This window comes from Phodopus roborovskii, unplaced genomic scaffold (genome assembly GCF_943737965.1).
Source record: "Phodopus roborovskii unplaced genomic scaffold, PHOROB, whole genome shotgun sequence".
Lineage (NCBI taxonomy): Eukaryota > Metazoa > Chordata > Mammalia > Rodentia > Cricetidae > Phodopus > Phodopus roborovskii.
Window position 1 is genome coordinate 11,496,451 of NW_026126598.1, and position 21,958 is coordinate 11,518,408.

Here is a 21,958-nt window from a genome sequence, read left to right on the forward strand (position 1 = left end):
CTCAGGAGGCAGGAGGATCACAGAGAGTTTAGGTCAGTCCAGGATACACGAGACCCTGTATCCACAAAACCCAAGCAAGAGAAACAAAGGAAGAAGGGGGAGGGAGACCAGAACCTAAGCAACACCTACCCCACAAGAAGTGAGCCCTGGTGAGGGCTAGGCTCTCTCTTCACTCTGCCATCTTATCTGGAAGACCTAGGATCTAGATTTAGTGAGAGATCACAGACCCTTCCAGGACCCCAATAAGCAAGATTCTCTGTATGGAGTCTGTCTTAATAAATAAGGCAGAAGGCTTTGTCTAATTCTCAGGGGAATGGGGTACATGACCCCTAAAGTCTAAGATCATGACCTTGTTTATTTAATTACATTGCTCTTTTTGTAATTTTTGTCTGTGTGTGAATATATGTTGGGGCCAGAAATCAACTCCAAGTGTCTTCCTCAGACAATCCCCACATACAGTTTTTTAAAAAGATTCATTTTATTTGAGTACATCCACGACAGCCAGAGGCTCCAGAGCCCTTGGAGCTGGAATTATTCAGGAGTCCTTGAGGCTCCTGACATGGGTGCTGGGAACCGAACCTGGTCCTCTACAAGAGCAGGGCACACTCTCAACTACTAAACCACCTCTAAAGCGTTCCCATATCTATTGCTATCATTTGCTTATTACCTATGTATCTATCTACTATGCATGTATCTTGTTTATGTCTCTTTATACATATTACATCAATATAAAATATATTTAACAATTATCATTTGAATTGTGTTAATATTAATAAATAGAATAGTATATCTGTGTATTAGTACCTCTCTCTCTCTCACACACACACACACCCCACAATGTAGTGGATAAAACCCAGGGCTGGGTGAAGACCATTAGTTAAGTGAGCTCCCCCTGAGTTATACCCTAAACTCTCAGGGCCTATTTTAAACACCTCACAAATATTCACTCAGATAAACCTCACCACATCCCAAAGCAAGGCACTACCAGTACGCCCATTTATAGGTGACGAAACTGTTCACAGAAGGAATCCAGCATGGTGGACCTGAGGTTCGGTTTTGGGTTTTTGCTGGTGTTTTAGACAGTGTCTTACAGTTAGTTCAAACTGGCCTCGAATCCCCATGTGGTCAAGGGTCCCTTTAATCTTTGGAGTGTGAGAATTAAGGGTGTGCATCATCAGATCCAGTTTATGTGGTGCCGGACAGAACCCAGGCCCTCCTGGTGATAGGTAAGCTCTCCATCAGCTGCATCACAGCCCCATCTCTGAAGCTGGGGTTCCATCTCTAAAGTATTCCACACGTTTTTACACCATGTTCTTACGCCCTTGGCAAACCAGCAACAGATCCAGGTCATTGGAAGAGAAGATATGAGTGGGTCAATTCAGGGACTGGGCCTGCACAATCCTCACCAGGTGTAAGTGTCTGTGGTCATTACCATAGCCCTCCAGCAGATGGCAGTTATGCACCTCTGAGTGGGTGGGTGGGCGTGTCTTGCTTTGCACAAAGACATCTGTGTCCTAACATAGTTGCTGCTTGGCTTGTAGCCAGGCGGAGTGGACCTCCACTGCAGGGTCTCTGGTGAAAGATTGGGATGGCTGGCTTTCCGGTTTAGACGGCTTACTCTTGATGGGGTGACGCTGGTATGGCTGAGGTGGTTCAAAAGGGCCCCGCACACAGCAGGATAGCTAGCAACTGAGAGAAAGAACCAGGGCTTTGCGATTTCAGATTCAGTAGCAATGGGTTAGATTGGATGTTGCGTGCCACCAAGCAAGAATTAAACATGGTTCCAGGGAACAAGGAGGAGTAACTTGTTTGTTTTGTTGTGTTGGGACAGGGTCTCATGTAGCCCAGGCTGGCCTTGAACTCACTACATTCTGAGGATAACCTTGAACTCCTGACCCTCCCACATGCTGGGATTATAGGTGTGTGCCAACATGCCCAGTTTTACATGGTGCTCAGGATGAAACTCAGAGCATGCACATGTGCACACACAGAATAAGATCTTGGGCCAGGAAACAGACAGTGATTCAGAGTTCCACTGTAGTAGGTGGGAATAGCTGAGTCTGGATTTGTGCTATGGAATTTGCAACAGACCTCTGAAGAATCTCAGTCAGACAGCTAATGGCCCCAGTGCACTAAGATTCATACCTTTGCGTCCTGACCTCCTCCAAGCATCCCTCTGGGGTATCCAGCATCCTTCCTGTGTGGTCCATAGTCCCATCATCTCCCATACTTGCATGCATGTATGTGCATGTGTGTTTGTGTGTGTGTGCATAGGCATGTGGAAGCTAGAGGACAAGCTCAGCTGTCATGTTTCAGACACCTTTGCCTTGCCTTTGAAACAGGGTCTCATACTGTGCTGGAACTCACGAGTAGATTATGCTTTCTGGCCAGTGAGTCCATGGCATCTGCCTGTCTCTGTCTCCCTAGTGCTGGAATTACAAGCACACACTGCCATCCCTGCCTGTGTAGTGGAGTGAGTACATACATGGGTGTGGTGCATGCACACAGAGACCAGAGGAGTGTTTAGCATCTTCCTGTATGACTCTCTGCTTTGCTGATTGAGTCACAGTCTGTCCCTGAACCCTGATACTTGGGTTTTTTTTTTTTTTTAAGCCTAGCATCCTGAAAGCACCAGAGATCCTCCATGGTGCTGAAGTTAAAGGTGTGCATGGGACCACTTGCACACCTGACTTGTTATGTGGGAGCTGCGCCCAGGCCCTCATGCTTTCAAGCAAGCGCTTTTACCCACTGAGCCATCTGCCCAGCCCCCTGGGACAAGGCCTTTAAATACATTCTCTCCATGGAGCCCTAGTGCCTCCTGACTAAAAAAGGGTTTGCATTTCCAGAAGTAAAAGGAGTCTCATCCCTACTCCCTACCCCCATCCACCCTCTGCCACCCCAGGAATCCCATCTGCAGTAAAGGACATGGACTGGACAGCAGAGGAAAGGGATCCAGTGTCCTGTAGCTTGAACAGAGAACCCAGGCTGACACTGAAAACTCCAGCTGATAGACCAGCCACAGTCTGGGGGAGCCTCTCTCTCAAGTGCTTCAAGCCAGAGCCACTGTCCCAAGAGACAGGCAAGGGTGATTTGGTTTCTGCTTAGAGTCTCCCACCACCTCTTTGATTAGCAGCCAAGATGAGTTTCTCTCCAGGTCCGAACGAAAATAAAATAAAGCATGTTACAGAGTGACTCCCTCTCCTCGGTTCATTTTTAATGTGGTTCTCAGCACTGGCTTCCTGTGAATAGGCCTGTGTGTATAAGCACATGTGCTCGCAATATGCCCGTGACAGAGGCCGGCAGCCGCTAGCAGCCGGAATCGACAGGAAGGAAGTTAGAGGCACAGCTTTGAGGATCAGGTCATTGAGGGCTGAGGTGTGTGTCCGAAAGGCTGTGGCTGTGTGCTTTCATCTAAAGACTTCGACCTCCAAGGGGACCCACGATGTTCTCCAGCCTGATAGGACAAAAAAGGATGGACAGATGGGCCATCAAGAGCTGTGGCCTCCAGGGTAGGAGACAGCTCAAGAGTATGGCTTCTGTTTGCTTGCCTCACACGCACATGGACCCGAGTTTGAATTCGTAGAACCCATGAAAAATCTGGGCCCAGGGAGGCAGAGTCAAGGAACCTAGGAGGTTTCAGGCTAGCCTGGCAGCTCAGACTATGTTTCTAACAAGATAGAAGGCGAGGAATTATCTTCTGACTTCCATGTAAGTTTTACTGCACACACACACACACACACACACACACACACACACACACACACAAGCACATGCATACACACATGCATGCACACACATATAGGTGCACACATGCATACACACATTCATAGGCTTCTTAGAGGCATGAGAATCAGAGTGGGGTGGGGAGGAAGCTCTCACAGTGGTGACTTGGACCCTGGCATGTCATAACACTGGGTCATCTCAGGCAAGTGCCTATCCATCCCTTAGTTATTTGACCTCAATCTCTTCATTCTTTCAAGTCACTATTAATGAGATGGTTCAATCGGCAAAGGCAGTTGTTTCCCAGCCTGACAGCCCGAGTTTGATCCCAGGGCCCCTGTGATGAAATGAGAGCATTGACTCCTACAAGTTGTCCTCTGACCTCCACACATGTGCCAAGGTACTTGAGGGCCCACACACAGACACACACAAACACACAAAACAAATAAATGAATAATTCGATTTTAAAGAGGTGTTTGGCTTAGATTTTTTTTCACTTTAATTTTTCTCTTCTTTTTTTTTTTTAATTAACTTTTTATGTGTATGAGTGTTTTGCCTGCATGAACATATGCACGCCACATGCATTCAGTATGTAAGGCAACCAGAAGAGGGCATCAGATCCCTGGAGTTAGAGGTACAGAGGGCACTGAGCCACCTTGTAGCTGCTGGGAACAGATCCCAGGTCCTCAGCAAGAGCAGCAAGTGCTCTTACCTGCTGAGCCATGTTTCCAGTCCCTTCTTTGTGTGTGTGTGTGTGTGTGTGTGTGCTAGAGGACAACCACATCCACTTCCTTTGAAATAGGTCTTTCATTGGCCCACAACTCCCCAGTTAGATTAGGTTGGTCGGCCACTGAATCCAGGTGTTCCTCCTGCCTCTGCCTCCCTGGCCTGCACACCACCATGCCCAGCTTTTCACATGGTGCTGGGACTGAACTAGGCCTTTGTCTTTGCAAAGCAAATGTTCATTGAGTGAACCATTCCCTCCAACCCCTGTCTCTTCTGTTTCTCACTTTTGCTGCTTTTGCAAGCAAATGGGGACATAAGGGTGAGCTGGTGGCATATCCCAGTCTATTAGAATTTGTGATTTCTCTGCTATTCTGTACCACTGAAGGCTGCCTTAGATATCACCAACTCCCTCCCCATGTGATTTTTAGCACTTTGCTTCAGTTTCTCCCTCCCACTAATTTGTTCTTGGTGTCTCTCTGGAACCCAAAGTTCTTGCCTCTCTGGGCCCTGGGCAGGACTTCTCTTAGCCCCTGTGACAAACAGCAGGTTCCTCTTGAGAAGATGGTGGAATGTGCTTCTGGGTCATTACTCCTTTTTTGTGGATGGATGTGTGGGTGGGTGGATGGATGGGTGTGTGTGTGGGTGGGTGGATGGATGGGTATGTGGGTAATTAGATGGATAGGTGGATGGGTGGGTGGGTGGATGGGTAGGGGGTGGGTGGATGGATGGGTGTGTGGGTGGATGGATGGATGGGTGTGTGGGTGGGTGGGTGGATGGGTGTGTGGGTGGGTGGATGGGTGTGTGGGTGGGTGGATGGATGGGTAGGGGGTGGGTGGGTGGATGAATAGGTGTATAGGTGGGTGGATGGATGGATGGGTGTGTGGGTGGGTGGGTGTGTGGGTGGGTGGATGGGTGTGTGGGTGGGTGGATGGATGGATGGATGTGTGGATGGATGGATGGATGTGTGGATGGATGGATGGATGTGTGGATGGATGGGTGTGTGGGTGGATGGATGGGTGTGTGGGTGGATGGATGGATGGGTGTGTGGGTATGTGGGTGGATGGATGGATGGGTGTGTGGGTGGGTGGATGGATGGATGGGTGTGTGGGTGGGTGGATGGATGGATGGGTGTGTGGGTGGGTGGATGGGTGTGTGGTTGGTGGGTGGGTGGGTGGATGGATGGATGGGTGTGGGGTGGGTAGATGGATGGATGGGTGTGTGGGTAATTAGATGGATAGGTGTATAGGTGGGTGGATGGGTGTGGGGGTGGATGGATGGACGGATGGGTGTGTGGGTATGTGGGTGGATGGACAGATGGGTGTGTTGGTATGTGGGTGGATGGATGGATGGGTGTGTTTGTATGTGGGTGGATGGGTGTGATGGGTGTGTGGTTGGTGGATGGATATGTGGGTGGATGAGATGGGTGGGTAGGAAAGTGGGTGGGTGGATGGATTCTGTGGTATGGGACTGAACTTAGGACTTCATGCATGCTAGGCAAGTACTCTACCACTGAGTCTGTCCTGTTGGTGCAAGTTTGGGCTAAGAATATTTAAAGCTAGCCTGGGGAACTTAGTGAGATTCTGTCTCAAAATTAAAAAAAAAAAAAAAAAAAAAAAAAAAAAAAGAGCCGGGATAGTTTGACAGTGTTAGAGCACTTGCCTGGAATGCCCATTAGGGGCTGGGGCAAGGCTCGGTGGTACAGTGCTTGCCCAGAACACATGAGGCCCCAGATGCAATCCCCACCACCACAAAATAAATAACTAGCTAAAGAATCAGTTCAAGCTCAGAACTTCATAGGCACTGTGAGTGATTCATTGAATTCCTCCGAGCTCAGTGGCCTCATGTTTGAAACGAATAAGTAAAAACATCATAAAATTCCTCCCTGCCTGTTGGGCCTCATGAGGCTCTACAGAGGGATGAAGGAGATGACAGGAGGGGTGTGTTTTATGCATCCCAGACCCCATCGTCATGTCCCTCAGCTACAGCTTCAACATCTTCCCCACATATGGAAACATTGACAACTCAGACTTGGAGTAGGGCAAGGTGTGAAGCTCCAGCTCAGAAACTCCTCAGGTGAGAGGTAGCAAGGGCCAGCGGGATGCCTCCAAGGCTAAAGGTGCTTGCTGCCAAGCTTGATGATCTGAGTTTGATCCCCAGGGACCCACATGATGGAAGGAAAAAAAAAAAAAACCATGATTCCCAGAAGTTGTTTCTGACCTCCACACGTGCGCCACAGCACACACACCAATCCCCACCCCGACACACATACAAAAAAACAAAATAAAAATGTAATAGAGAGGATCTTTGTCCCTAGTTCCAGAGACAAAGCTGAGCTTTGGTAAAGAAGGTGTGTGCTGGCTTACATAGGGCAGAAAACCCACAGTGACACAGGAGTCTGTGGTCTAGAGGAGAAAGATCTGTTTGGCTCCAAGTTCCCTGAATCCTCAGCTCTCCAGCAGCAGAAAGGGCTTTTCTTAGACCCCTCCCTAATCCCCAAATATTAACACAACTGGAGATGGGCCGATGTAGGTACACCCACTGTGCCCACAAGGTCTCTTCAACACTACCAGACGGTATAGTTTGGTATAGTTAAGGCAATGGCCTCTGCAAGGACAAAGATGGGCACTACCCACCCACAGCCTTTGCCAGGGACCACCTCTCTCCAATATGCCCCCGTGCTTTCCCACAGCAAGAGGGCCAGAGCCAGCGAAGAGGTACTATGTTGATACCTGTTCTGTGTTCAGTGTGGTCCAGACCAGTGGAGTGTGCCAGAAGCTTGCCAAAAATGCAGGTCCCTGCTGGGTGTGGTGGCGTAGTCTCTAATCCCAGCCCTCCCTCGGGAGGTGGGACCCAGTTCACAAATGTCAAAGGCCAGCACTAGGTGAGGTGGCTTAGCAGATAAAATGCTTGCTGCACACTTTGCCTGACCCGAGCATGATCCCCAAGGAAAAGGACAGCCGGTTCTCCAGAGTCATGCCCCAAATTCTGCACATTCATGTGTCCCCATCATACACAGGTGACAATGATAAAGAAAATATAGGTTGGAGCTGGGCACGGCAATACCTGTCTGCAATCTGGTTGCTTCGAAGGTGGCAATGGGAGGCTCAAGGCCAGTCTCAGCTTATAGCAGGTCTGAGGCCAAGGGGCTATGTGAAACCTGTTTCATAAGAAAGCAAAACAAAGAACCCATAACAACAAAACCAAACAAACCAAGAGAGAATGGAAGTGCTTGCTTTGTAAGTATGTGGACCTGAGTTCACTCCCAGGATACATGCAAAAATAAAGAAACAAACAAAGCCAGGTGTGGTAGTGCATGCCTATAATCCCAGTGTGGGGAGTTGAAGGCAGGGGGATCCCTGGGGCTTACAGGCCAGCTAGTCTTGCCTACTTGGTGAGTTCCAGGCTGCTGAGAGACCCTGCCTCAAAACATGAATGGAATCTGAGGGACAAGAGCTGAGGTTGACCTCTGGCCTAAACACACACACACACACACACACACACACACACACACACACGAGACATGCACAACGCACATACCTCCACCACCACCAACAACAAATGCAGGCTCCTAGGCCTTGCCCCAGCCCTACCCGCTCTGAATTTTTGGGTTAATGGGACCCAGAGGTGACTTCTGTGCAAAGACAGTTTGAAAGGCACTGCCAAGGTATGCCAAACCAGGAGCATGTGAGAGACACTATGCTGTTTCAGGAAGAAATGGGGTGTGGAGTCCCCAGAAACCTTACAGCCCAGGCCAGGTTCTGGAAGGAAGTCTTAACACTGTTAAGAAAGAGAAAGAAAACAAAGCCAGGAAAAGGTTTGTGATGGAAGAGACCGCTGCACACTCCATCCGGGGCCCCGTCTTTTTACGATGGTGAGCACACAGACAAGGTTGTAGGGTAGCAGGCAATCTGGGAGCCACAGAGGAACTGAGCAGCTGTCTCAGAGGAGGAGGGGAGGGAGGAAGAGGAAGAAAGGACAAGGAGGAGATGAGAGATGGGGAAGGGGGAGAAGAAAAATGAGAGGACGAGGGGCGGGAGGAGAAAGAGGGAGGGGGAGGAAAGAAAGGGTACAGGGCAAGGGGGAGGCAGAAGGGGAGAGAAGGGAGGGGGAGGGGGAGGAAGAGACGAGCAAACAGATGGGCCTCACTCTGGAGATCCAATCTCCCTGGGACGACTTCACACAGCCCAGGCCCTAACTCCTCAGAGAATGAGCCACAGGTCCACCGGATGCTCAGAAGGGATTGAGTACTCTCACCTCTAGAACTGCCCACAAAGAGGTTAGGTAGACATTTGGGGGCTTGCTTGAAAGGAGGGTTACTCCCCCAGTATCTCAAAAGTGGAGCCCCTGCCCGCCAGAAGGCCAGTGGCCCAGCTGTGAGAGAAGTGATGGATACAGTATAAAACAGAGATAAATCTGTTTTGTTTGTTTGACAGAGAGCTTTACTAGGTGGCCCAGGCTGGCCCCGAACACCAGATCCCCCTGCCTCAGCCTCCCTGGGGCTGGGATTACAGGTGTGCTCCACCCACCTGGCCTACATTTGGTTTAGTGTTGATATAATAAGGAGGACTTATGGGGAGTTCTGAGTGGACTCTGTGCAGGAACACGGAAGGGCTCTCCTGGGTTACAGTTTCCACAAGAACTGCGGGTCTTACTTCCAGGAATCTCCAGGTCCCACAGGGTCCCACGGGAAGTGTCCTCTGTGCTTCCCAATGGCAAACAGCAAGGGAAATCTTGAAACAAACTTGTACCCAGCAAGTTCAAGGTCAGGGACTGTCTTAGTTACTTCTCCTGTAGCCCTGACAAAAGCAACATTTTGACTCAGTCTGTCACAGTGGGAAAAACTGGTCACATGGCATCCACAGTCAGGAAGCAGAGAGAGAGAGATGGATGCTGGGGCTCAGCTCACCATCTCCTTTTTATTCTGTCTGGCCCCAGCCCCTGAGATGGTGCAACCCACATTTAGGCTGTATCTAACCCATCTAGAAATGTCTTCAAAGACCTGTCAGAAGTGACTCCAGATCAGTTAAGTTGCCAATCAGTGTTCGCGAACATAGCCGACACTGGATCTGCTAGGCTCCCTGGCCAGACCTTGGGGGCATCCCTACCCTGTCTTGTGGCCTTGCAGGGGCTCTGATTCCAGTGTGATCACTGATTCCCTAAGCTGTGGTCATTGACAGATGACCCTTGTTTCCTGAGCCTCAGTTTCCCCATCTGTAATTTGGAGTGCTCATCTCAAACAAGGTGGAAGGTGATGATTGACACTGGGGTTGTCCTCTGACCTCTACAAGTGTTCTTAGGCATGCACACACATCCATACTCACACACATACACATACAAGTCCCGGGTTTATTCCCACTCAGTCTGGGGTTCTGATTCTAGAAGGTTCTGCTACTACCTGTCTTTGCCCAACTCTAAACAGTCTCTCTGTCTCTCTGTCTCTCTGTTTGTGTCTGTAGTCATCTCTGTCTCTATTTCTGCCTCTATGTGACTGTCTCTCTGCCTTTGTGTCTGTCTCTTTATCTTCCTGTCCCCATCTGTGTGTCTCTGTCTGTCTGTCTCTCTCATTCCTGTGTTTGTGTTTGTGCCTCTCTGTGTGTATATGTATGTGTGAGTGCAGTGATCCTTAAGGCCAGAAGATGGCATCAAGTGCCTGGAACTGGAATTACAGGTGGTTATAAGTTTCATAATGTGGGTTCTGGGAACAGAGCTTGGGTCCCTTGCAAGAACAGCAAGCACTCTTAGGCACTGAGCCATCTCTCCAACCCCCTAAATAATATAAAGTTTTTGTTTGTTTATTCAGTGCTGGGGATTGAATCCAGGGGTCTCACTCTATGTTATATCTGGTGTTCTAGTTAGCTTCAGCTGTCAACTTGACACAGCCTGGTCTCATCTGAGAGAGTCCAATTGTGGGACTGCCCAGACCAGACCAGACTGGGATGTGGTCATACTTATGAGGAACTGTCTTGATGGTTGATTGGTGTCCAAACCACTGTGGGTGGTGTCATCCCTAGGTCAGGGAGTCTGGGCTGTTTAAGAAACCTCTATGGTTTCTATATCCCTGCCTTGATTTCCTTCTGCCCTGACTTCCCTCAGTGGTGGCTGGTACCTGTGGGGGTGTAAGTTGAAACAAAACCTTTCCTCCCGTAAGTGGTCTTGGTGTTTATCTCTATAACAGAGATCAAGTATTCTGCCTACACCCTCAACCTGAATAGGACCTTAATGCTAAAGGTTGTGGGGGATGAAAGCTACAGAAGGACCATCTGTGGTGACCACTGTCCTGCATCTACCCAAGGAGTAAACGAGGTCCGGGAGTCCCCGCACCCAGCAGCCTCTTTCCCTCGGCCTCCCTTGCTCAGCCCATCCTCCTTGAGAAAGGCACATGCTCCCCCAATCTGGAAAGCATTGTGGGCGAATGGTTCCATCTCAGGCGCAATCATTACAAACCCCCCTGGGGAATGTGAGCTCCAAAATGAAATCTCCCTGTCAAAACTTTCGTGAATGCTCTGTCTTTGCACTGGGATTGGCCTGCGCTCACATTCTGCCAGTGAGCATTTGATGGGGTCCAGATTCTCAGGGTGCAGCATGGAAGTAAGCAATCCCCGAACCTCCTCCCTTTGCAAACCCTGGGGAAAATCTGTGCTCAACCTGGGTCTCCAACGGACAGCAGCTTTGGTGGTGGGGATACGTCTCAAGAAGTAATATCACATTCAGAGTTCAGAATGCATGGCTACTTTCTTCAGATAATTTCTCAAAAAAAAAAAATGGTGTGTGTGTGTGTGTGTGTGTGTGTGTGTGTGTGTGTGTTCCTGCATGTGAGTGAGAGGGTGTGTGTGTGCCGTACCACACATACACCGTCAACCTCATTGAGAGACAGGATCCCAGGTTGTTTGACACTGTGTAACCAGGCTAGATGTCCTGTGAGCTCCTAGGGATCTCCTATGGAGGTGCCCATCCCACCCTGGAAACACTGAGTGTACAGACTTTATATGTGACTTTATATGGGTTATGGGGATTTGGACTCGGATTCTCAGGAAGATTTTTCACCCACGGAGCCATCTTCCTAGCCTTCTGATGTAAGCCTTCCTGGAGGTAACTAATGAAATAGTCACATACCGGGGTGTGTGTCCAGGGTGTGCATTGTGGCCAGGGTCCCACAATGATGTCACCTCAGAGTCAATTTCTTAGGTTAGAAAGGAAGGCCCAGAGGCCTCTGCTACTCAATAAGTCTTAGGGACATGCAGAGCTACCACGAGAACCTGGGGACCCAGGCTAGAAGTTTATCATCTACTAGAGCTCATGCTGCAGACACATCCTGCCTGCAGTCTCTGGGAGTGTGTGACACCACAGTTCACACTCCTATGTTTAGGACAATATGTCGTCCCCTTACCTGAGATGTGAGGTAGCATGAAAAACCCACTTTGCAGTTGGAGAAACTGAGGCATGGGGGTTCAGGCTAGAGATGAGTTCTATGGGGTTCCCTGGTCTGCTGGCCACACCTAGGTCTCTGCTCTCAGTCACCCCTGATATACTTGGATGGTCCACAGGGGTAGAGGGTAGAGGTGCTGTATAGCTATATTCTCTGGATTGAAACATTTCCTCATGGAAGGAGACTCATTGAGACTCAGGAAGTAGGAACTGGAGAGATGGCTCAGTGGTTAAAAAGCACTAGCTGCTCTTCCAGAGGACCCAAGTTCAAATCCCAGCACCCACATGGTGGCTCACAGTCATCTGTAACTCCAGTTACAGGGGACTTAACACCCTGTTCTGCCCTTTGTAGGCACCTGGCTTGCATGTGGCGAACAGACATACGTGCAGGCAAAATACCCCATACATGTAAAATAAAATAAAAATGTCTGTGGAGATTTAGGAAGAAAATAAAACTCAGAAGGCTCAAACACAAGAGTGACCAGATGTGGTGACAGTATTTGTCAGATAACCCACAGTGACTGGCTGTTTCCTTGCAGCAAATTCTACCTCCACAGAAAAAAATCCATAGAGCTAAATGGTTTCTCTTCATCGTAAAGGAAAAAACAAGGGGCTGAGGGAGGACAGCCCAGTGGGTAACGTGCCTGCTGCACAAGTGTGGGGACCAGAGTTCTGGTCTCCAGTATCCACTAAAAACAAAACAAAACAAAACAAAAAAAAAAAAAAAAAAAAAAAAAAAAACAGGCATGATCACACATGACTAGAAAATCCCAGGACCACGGGGCAGGTGTAAGCAGAGACAGGACATGCCCTAGAGTTCACTGGCCAGACAGTAGAGCCTAATTGCTGAGCTCAGGCCAGGGAAAGACCCTTATCAGAGGACGCCCGATGTTCATCTCTGGCCTCTGCACACACAAGTGGGACCTCCCCCCCCTCCCCTTGCCCTCTGCTCCAAACAGAAAGGAGAAACCAAGTCAGCAGCCCCTGATGGGCCTGATATCTGGGCTATGTCATGGCAGATAACCTTATAGCCCTCCATACTCAGCGATTACAGCCGAGGGTTAACAGTTCCTCTTCTCCAAGTCTCTCTGATAGTCCAACCTTCTCAGTTTACAGAGTAGCACCTCTTTAAGACAGTAACGTTCCAGGTCTCTCCCCGGAACTCCACCCACCCCCACTGAGTCAGAGTAGCGTCTGATCAAGGGCTTTCTTAAGCTACAGCACTTTCTTGTCCTGCCCTTCCCAGAAGGGGACTCTGAAGCATCAGGGGCAACCCAGGCATGAGGAAGCCAGGCTTTTTTTTGCAGAGGGGATGGGGTCACAGCCATTTGCGGGGCAGCATTGGGTCTGGCTTGCAACCTGTAGAGGGGCTGCTTATCACCCACCTGGGGTGAAGCCAAGTCACGTCTATCCTACTAAATAAATGCAGCTGGAAGAGCTAGGTCTGGCCCCCTGCCATACCTTCCTGGACTCAATTCTCTCGCTCGCTCGCCCGCCTGTTCAGCAAACCCAGGAGAGTCAGCCTGTCTGCAGAGCACAAACCGCGCGCGTTATTTGAGACACTGAAAATACAGACAAAAGCCTTGAGGGACCCTGCCTCCGGAACTCAGGTTCATAGCAGGGGTTCAAGGGGGGAAGAATCAGGGGCTGGTCGAGACATAGCTCAGTCCATAAAGTGCTTGCTTGCAAGCATGAGAACCTGACTTCTGTCCCTGGTACCCAGGGACAATGCCAGGCATGGTGGCATGCACCTGCAATCCCAGCACTCAGGAGGCAGGAATGGGCAGACCCCTGGGGCTAGAAGTCAAGCCAGTTTAGCCCAGTTAGTGAGTTCCAGGCCAATGAGGGTCTCTGTCTGGAAAGAGGAGGATGGCATTCCTATGGATGACACCAGAGGGATGTCTTTGGCATCCACATACATGTACATATTTGTTCATGAATACTGCACACATAGACATAGACACACACACACACAAACGCACAGAATAAATAAATAAATCAGGGGCTGTTGAACTTGAGAATTAACACTATGGGTCAGAATGGTGGAGCACTCACAAGACTGGGGAGGGAGGACTACATGCTTGAGGTCAGCCTGGGCTACAGAGGAAGTAACAGGTCAGCCTGGGCTATATAATAAAACCTGGGAGCCTGCTAGGAGTGTAGGAGGACCCACTTTGTACAAGACCTAGGTGAGGCTTGATTTCAGGATAAATGCAAGATGGCCTGCCTGCTCAGAGGCAGCTATGAGAGGAAACTGAGCTGGCAAATCTCCAGCCCCTCCTCCCTATAGTTTAAAAAAAAAAAAAAATACGTTTCCAACTAAATGAACCAGACAACAGAAGTCATTATTTACATTTCTCTAGCAAATGCTTTCTGTTGTTAAGTTTTTAAAAATTCTTCTTCTCTTTTAATAACTCCATTTCTCTTGAACCAAACAAAAGCCCCTTTCTTGGAGGGTTTGCTCCATGTGCCCCAAAATATCTGCTACACTGAGGATGCTTGCATCTCCCAACCTCTTTGCTCCCCAGATCACTAGGGGGACGAGGAAGGCCGTGGCCACCTGCCTGTGACCTCAGATGGGCCTTTTCCTCTTTCATCTCTTCTCTTTCTTTTTTTATTTAAGGGTAGGGAAGAGAGAGGGAGAGACAGAGAGACTAGAACATGCACATTTACAGGTGCCTGGGGAGGTTAAAAAAAGGGGGGGGCACAGGATCTCCTGGAGGTAGAGTTACAGGCAGCTGTGAGATGCCTGACAGTTTGAGAACAGAATTCAGGTTTCTTCAAGAGCAGCAAATACTCTTAACCACTGAGCCATTTCTCCAGCCCCTGAGGCTGGTTTTCTGACCTTTCTGAGACTCTGTATAACATTCGACTCTAGATGGAGGCAGTGTTCATATCCACCCATAAGTCTCGGGTCTGTCCTAAGGGTCAGTAAGGGTGGATGTCAGTGTGGCCACAGACATGAAAGACATGCTCCAGGCTTGCCCAGGAGTACAGTGAAACAAGTTGGTGAGATGGTCCCAGAGTCTCCTTCCTCTCTCCCTCTGTCTTTGTGCACACATGTGAATGCTTTTCCTGATGTAAGTACACACAAAGGAGCACTGTGTATGTACGAGAGAGGCCAGAGGCCAACTTGGCTGTCATCCCTCAGGTGATATCCACCTTGCTTTTTGAGACAGGGTCTCTCATTGGCTTGGAACTTACTGATTCCGCCAGGTTGGCTGGCCAATGAAACCAGGGATGCGCCTGCTTCTGCCCCCTCAGCCCTGGGATTGCAGGAACATGCCACACCTGGATTTTTTTCATGTCGGTTCTGAGGATCTGATCAAACTCAGGTCCCATCCTGGTAAGGCAGCTGACCCTGCAATTCTGTTATGAGTCCCTACAGTGACAGAAGTAGGACTATTATCTGGCACCTTTCTTTCTAGCACACTGTGACAACTGAGAAGCCTCCATGCCTTGTCCTTCCCACAATGGAGGAGGTCTGGGCTCTGGCCCAGCTGCCTAACTTCCTCACCTGCCAAATAAAAGCAAAGCCTGCCTGTTGAGACTGGAGCCAAGGGAGGGGGGTGCAGGCCATTCCGATCCCCAGCTGCCTCGCTACATGATTGGTCCTACAGCTAGAGACTTCTCCAGTTTGGAGACTATAGTGCTGGCCCTCCGCTGGGTGAGATGGTGCATGTCTATAATCCCATCACTTGGGAGGTAGAGGCAGGAAGATGAAAAGTTGAAGGCCAGCCTCTTTAACACAGAGAATTTGAGGCCAGACTGGGCTGTACGGGACTCTGTATAGCAAAATCAAAATAGGGCTGGAGGCAATTGCTTGCCTTGCAAGCGTAAGACCCTGAGTGCATAAGCATGAAGAGCAGAGCTCAGATCCTGGAAAGCCACACAAATGGTAAGTGGTCGTGAAGGATGATCTCAGAAGATGGTGACAGGGAATCCCAAGGTCAAGTTGGCTAGTGAGACTGGCCATCCCAGTGAGCTCACAGTTTGATTGGCAGACCCTACCTTGAGGAATGAGCTAGAAGAGCTATAGATGATGGTTCCTGACGTCTACCTCAGGTCATCATGGGCCCTTGCACACATGTGTGCATCTCCCTACACATATGTAAAACCATGCAAACACACAGATATGCATAACACATGTGCATGTTCAAGCATGCATGTGTACATTCATAAACATGTGTGCGTGCGTGCGTGCGCGTGCACGCGCACACACACACACACACAGTCCTTATGAGAGCAAGACACATAGCTCTCCCATCCAAAATGAACAAACACCAAATCTTTGACCCAGTTCCTTAATTAAAAGTGGGGCAGAGCCTGAGAGATGTCAAGGCATAGAACTACGGGATCTTGGACGCTACAGGAATGACAAGATGAGTAGATGAATAGATGCAAAACAGGCACATCTCCCCCAGGGCACAACCAAGAACATTCCACAAGATGTAGTTAACTGACGTGCATTCGGGCAGGGGTCGTGCACAGCGATTCTGACATTTGTACAACTTCACAGGGTTATAAAATTGCTAAAAGACCATAAAAGGAGGAGATAACCCAAGAGAGTGTGCTGGAAAGAGAACATCTGGTAATCTCCCCCCTTTAAAAGTTTAATCAGGGTGGTGGGAACATTCTGGAGGCAGCCAGTGGTGACAGTGTATCCACAAGGCAAACGCACTTGATAGTACTGAATCACACACTTAAAACTAGCTACATTAATTCACAGAGTGGGAGGGAGGCTGAGGGGCTAGGAGTCAGAAGACTTGAGTTCTGCTGTCTGTCCCCATGTTGGGCAGCTCAAAAACAACTGTACCTGAAGTTCCAGGGGATCCAACAGAATCTGCTGGTCTGAGTCATCTGCACTCCAGGGTACACACCCACATGCAAATACACACACGTCCGTGTAATGTAAAATAGTTAAGTCTGAAAACCAGTTAAAATGATCGATTTCATCTGTTTTCTCTCTGTGTGTGCTGGTGCCTATGTGTGCAGGTGCACACGCTTCCAGGAACCAGAAGCCAGTCTCAGATGTCAACCTTTAGTCATTATCCATGTATTTTTTAAAGTGTAATTCACTGACCTGGAACTCAGCAAGTACCCTAACATGGCTGGCCAGAGAGTCTCAAGGCTTGTCCTGTCTCTGAGACCCTAGCATTGGAGTTACAAAGACATGTCACCATGCCAGACTGTTTTGTTTTGTTTTTAACCTTAGTTCTGGAAACTGTTCACCAACTGAGCTGGTTACTTAAGCTGGTATGGCTATAGACAATTTCACCTTACATATTACTATTAAAGAGAGACTGGGAATTGGCTCAGTGGGCAAAGTGCTTGCCACGCAAGGGTTGATGGTTCAGTGGTTAAGAGCCCTGGCTGTTCTTCCAGAGGACCTGGGTTCAAATACCAGCAACTACATGGAAGCTCATAACTGTCTGTAACTCCAAAATCTGATACCATCACATAGATATACATGCAGGCAAAACACCAATGCACATAAAATAAAAATAAACAATAATAATAAAAAAAGAACCTAAGGTGGGTGTTGGTGGCATGTGCCTTTAATCTCAGCACTTGGGCGGCAGAGGCAGGCAGATCTCTGTGAATTTGAGGCCAGCCTGGTCTACAGAGCAAGTTCCAGGACAGGCTCCAAACCCTGTCTTGAAAAACCAAAACAACAACAACAACAGGAACAAAATGAATCTGAGTTTGGGTCTTTTAGACCCCTAAAAAACCCAGACACAGTGGTATGCATTAGTAATCTCAGCACTCCTATAAAGAGATGTGAGACAAAGACCAGGAAAGCCCCCAGAAGCCTGTAGGCCAGCTATCCTGGAGTACTCATCAACAAATGAGAGACCCGGTCTCAAACAAGGTGGGCCTCTGACATCTGTAAGTACACTATGCCACATGCACTCACAAACACACTATTTAAAAAAAGAAGCAGCCAGAGTTCCATTCCCAGTGCCCACACTGAGTGGCTCACCCACTGTAGGTCATCCTCATCATTAATTTAAAAACTGATTGGCCAATAGCAGGGCAAGAAGAGATTGGGCCAGACAGCCTGAAAAATGATGGGAGGAGGAAAAGCAGAGTCAGGAGCCTTGAGAGACACCAGTCAGCCGGTGAGCCAAGCAGGACATGTAGAAAGTGAGGTAACAAGCCATGAGCCATGTGGCAAAGAACAAATAGAAATATGGGTTCATTTAAATGTAAGAGTTCACGAGAAACGAGCGTGAGCGATTGGCTGAGCATTTATAATCCATATTCAGCCTTGGGACCGGGTAGATGGGACAAGGAAAACTCCACCCCCGTTCACACTCACCATCCATGAAAATCTAGTTGCAGAGGATCCCAAGCTTCTGGCCTCTGTGGGAACCTGAACTCCTCCGTGTGCATGCCCCCATACAGACACATACACATTAAATAGTAATATGAGACAGGACACACTGCCCCTAAGCTGCCTGGCGGCATTGTGGAATGACAGGCCCAATAAAGCCCTCCTCTCAGTTTTTCTTAGGGTTACCATTATTAGATTTCTGGGACTTGACCTCAAGGTCTCATGCATGCTAGGCAAGCAGTCTACCTGTGGGCTCCATCTTTGCCCTAATGCCTCTAATTTTCTTTGTGATTAGAATCAGCTGGAAACACACGGAACAATGACAACGAAAATCTGAAGTGTAAAGACACTCAGTAACCCAACAGTGACAAGTAGGTTTGCTTTGTGACCTGCCCTGAAAGCTATCTTCTATCCAAAATCTCGCCAGACCTCCGTGGCAACAATGATCTTTCCTTAGATGGAGAATGACCAACCAGAGGGCTGGTGTACAGAGGGCTGGGGACTCTGGGGCCTACGGTCTCTGGTCTTCATGTGAACATGATACATCTTTCCAGGACTCCTCCCTCCGCATGGCCCAAAAGCATTCCCCCAAGTGGTGAGTCTCCTTTAGAGTCCCACCTTCCACAATAGCCCCCTTGGGTGTGTCTGAGGAGTCCAGGGTGGCTAGAGAGAGCCCCGGATGCCACAGCATAAGAACAAAGGTTGAAACGTGGAGAAGGGGGAATCCCTTTCCCACAGGGTCACATCAGTCAGTGGTTCCTGAGATCCGTTTAGTATCTGTGGTCTGGATCAGGGAAAGATGGACCTTTGCGCCTCCCACATCTTCAAGGCCTGCTCAGAGAGAATTCTGGAGGATGCATACTTCTCCTGAGTGTGGATGGGCTGCCTACTATCTAGGTTTCAGCCTCTCCCCCACACCCTCTCTCTCTTGCCTCATTACCCCACTGTCAGCTACAACTCCGGAATGTGATATACATTAATCCCTGTTGGGCTGGGAAGAGGGCTCAATTAGTAGAGCATCTGCCTTGAACGCATGAGAACCTGTGTTTAATCCCCAGAGCCAATATTGAAAAGCCAAGAATGGTGGTACAGGCTTGTAATTCCAGTGCTAGGGAGAAGGAGACAGGGGGATCCTGGTACTTCGTGGCCAGCCAGTCTAGCCAGAACAGCCAGCTCCATGTTCAGTGAGAGGTCCTGTTTCTATCTCATCTCAAAAAGAAGGTGGTTAAGGGATGGAGGAAGATATTTCATCTTTAAACCTCTGCCCTCCACATGTATACACACACACACACACACACACACACACACACACACACACCACACAATGAAAAAGAAAAACAGGTATAGGGGCCACTATGACTGGGAACACACTAGACAATGCATTGCAAACCATTCCATCTTCAAGAATTTTTAGTGCCTTTCCAGAAATCAATCAATCAATAAACCAATTTCTCCCCTTCCCTTCCCCTTCCCTTCCCCTCCCTTTCCCCTTCTCTCTCTCTCTCTCTCTCTCTCTCTCTCTGTGTATGTGTGCACTCATGTGTGTGGTATATGCGTGCATGCATGTGCACTTGCTCACAATGGCCCATAGGTTGCCATTGGTGTCCCCTTCACTCACTCCCCACTTTATTTTTTTGAGACAGCATCTCTCCCTGAGCCTGGAGATGGCTGTATTGGCAAATGATGGGCTGGCCAGTGAGCCTCAGGGTTCAGCCTGCCTCTGCCTTCCCCAGCATTGGGGCTACATATGTGTGCCACCAAGGCCATATTTTATGTGGGTGCTGGGGACACAGCTGTGTCCACGTGTGTGTGCAACCAGACTGAGCCACTGAGCAGTCTCTTCAGCCCATCCGGTGGCATTGGGAGCCATGTCCCACTTCAGCTGTATCTTGCCACCTCCTCCTTGCTCAGCACCTGTATTCCAAAGGCTCCTCGTCCATCATCCAGCACCTCCTGGCCTCTGCCATGTCTGCCTGGAATTCCCTTAAAACTTGGAGTCGTGGATGTGGGTTTCCTTCCTCTCCCCCACCCCACCTCAGGGACTGTGTCCAGGTTTCTGATACCACTGTGACAACCAGGGGGTGAACACGAGCTGGATATTTTCCCAGAGACTTCAGAATGAATTGCCGCAGAGTCTGATTCCAAAATAGCATACATTAACAACCTGGAATCCATTCCATCCAGATCCCGTTAGGCAGGAGGAAACGTGGTCTACAGCCAAATAAAAGGCATCCTGGAACCCTTATGGCCTCCTCCGTGGAAGACAAAGGCAGAGCGAGGACATTATGGGATGGACGTGCCTAATAAACGACGTGTTGGCATCTCCCTTCCACTGGGACGTGGATTAACAGCAGATGTTCTACACGCATGTCGACTTGTATGCTAATCGAAAACAACTGTGAGGTTTTTGCAGACAGGAATTCCATAAATGCAGACCGGGTCCTGTTCCTGCAGCTGCCGGTGGGATGGTGGTGGAGGCAGGCTGATGTGGGGGGTGGGGGAGGCTCCAGCCCTCTCTTGCATAGCTGCCTGTTGGGGTTGGGGGACCCCGAGCTCACTCATTGATCCAGTTCCCTCTCTGTTCCGGGACCATGCTGAGGCTGTCTTGCAGGACACTGAGAGCCTTGGGTTCCAGAGAATGTCAACTTGGTTCCTCTATGGTGGTGGTTCTCAACCTGTGGGTCATGACTCCTTTGAGGGGGGTTGAATGACCCTTTCACAGGGGTCAAATATCTGATATCCTGCATATCAGATATTTATATCATGATTCAACAAAGTGACAGTTATGAAGTCACAAGAATAATAATGGTATGGGTGGTGGTCACCACAGATGAAGAGCTGTATTAAAGGGTCATTGATGGGAGATGTCATTCTGTAAATATGTTTCTCTTATTGGTTAATTAATAAAGCAATGTTGGCAAATAGAAAGGCAAGATAGGTGGGACTAGAAGACAAAGAAGATTCTGGGAGAAGTAGTAGTAGATTCAAGATGTAAAGACTTCAGAGAAAGAAGTCTGGACCATCTCTCCAGTAAGACAAGGTCATGTGGAAACAGAGCTAGCCATTAAGAAACGCTAGTAACAGGCCAACAACTTTATATCTAATACAGCATCTCTGTGTGTTATTTGGGGCTGATGTGGCTGTGGGACCAGGCTGGCGGGAAAACTGCTCGTAGCAGGTCATAGCAATAGGAAGGTTAAGAATCACTGCTCTATAGGATGAATTGGAGAAGACATTTTGGCATAAACCTCTGTCCTTCACACGTGTACAGACAAGTGAGCACACACACACACTGTGTGTGCACACACATCACATACACATGCACACACAAAAGAAAACAGTCACCCTTTGCTTCCTACACAGTGCCATCTGAGATAAGCATTGGAAGTCAGGGAGAAGATACAATCATCCTAGGCCACATGGATGCAGCATTGAGACAGAGACCCACTCCAGGTGCCCCTTACCTGCTGCCTCATGCAGCTTCCTCCAGCCAGAGCCCCCCCCACTCCCCTTCCCCTCCCACCCCACCACCCAGTCCAGACACTGCTGTTAGACCAGTGCGATTTGTCTCAACAGACAGATTTTGCTGTGGTCTTGTGATGACTGATCTTAATTGGTAGTGTGCAGGGAATCTCCATGGAAACAGACCCCTGCATTTGTCCGTGAAGGATTATCTAGATTAGGTTAATCAAGGGCAGGTGAGATCGTTCACTGGGTCAAGGCACTTGCTGCCAAGCCTGGATGACTTGA

General features: G+C 49.0%; 1 protein-coding gene across 2 annotated transcripts in view; it reads right to left on the reverse strand.

Moving 5' to 3' along the window:
* The window catches only part of Col26a1 (collagen type XXVI alpha 1 chain), a 127,239-nt gene that overhangs the window by 40,607 nt on the left and 64,674 nt on the right, over window positions 1-21,958 (reverse strand). The window lies entirely within an intron of this gene.